Below are 1,050 nucleotides of genomic sequence, written 5' to 3' on the forward strand. Positions count from 1 at the left end.
GGGGTGCCCGCCCCACATCCGGCGCAGCCCCGCCGTAACGGTCGCAGACGGTATACGTCACTGCTCGCCGCTCACTCGTTGGCACCTGCGACTGGGCGGAGTGGGGCGGTGACCACACAAGGGCGAGCCTTGAAAGTGCTTTCTCTTATTAGAGTCTCAGCTGCTCAGGGCTGGCTTAGACGATGCTCTACACTCTTTAAGCCGTGGGAAAGAACCTCAAGAGGATAAGCAGTATTTTTCCTGGCTCTGGCGGAGAACCCTGGTTCGTTTCCCAACACCCACATGGCTGCTTAGAACTGAAATTCCATTGCCCTCTTTCTGGGCTCTTCTGACACCATGCATACATACACATGGCAAACATAGCTAGGTGGTTTTGTTGTTAGTTTTTTACGTTTATAAAATCTTTGGACTTCTGTTTTACAAAAGTTAATACAAGAGTCCCAGGAATGATCCGGGTGTAGTGTTACACACCATTAATTGCAACACTTGGAAGGCAAAACTGAATGTGAGGCTAGCCTCTTATATAGCCTGAGACCCAGGACAGCCAGGGCTACACAGAGAAGACCCTGTGGGGGGGCGGGGGGAATATCCAGGAACGGACTCCAAATCACTTTCTCACGTTCATCAGAAAGTTATACAGCTCAACCCTGTGGTGGTTACAACTAGTTTGGCAAAAGGAATTAACAGAACTACACACACACACACACAATCTTAAAAAAAAAAAAAAAAAAGACTTATTTATTATGTATACAGTGTTTCACCTGCATGTCAGAAGAAGGCATCAGATCTCATTGTAGGTGGTTGTGAACCAACATGTGGTTTCTGGGACTTGAACTCAGGACCTTTAGAAGAGCAGCCAGTGCTCTTAACCTCTGAGCCATCTCTCCAGCCCACACACATCCTTTCTTGAGAAAATGTTTAGGAGACCAGGGCATGGTGGCATATGCCTTCGATCTGAGCACATTGAGAGGCAGGGGATCTGAGGTAAAGACCAACCCGGTAGCTGCGCCATGGTGGCACACGCCTTTAATCCCAACACTTGGGAGGCAA

This window comes from Acomys russatus, chromosome 24 (assembly GCF_903995435.1).
Source record: "Acomys russatus chromosome 24, mAcoRus1.1, whole genome shotgun sequence".
Classification (NCBI taxonomy): Eukaryota; Metazoa; Chordata; class Mammalia; order Rodentia; family Muridae; genus Acomys; species Acomys russatus.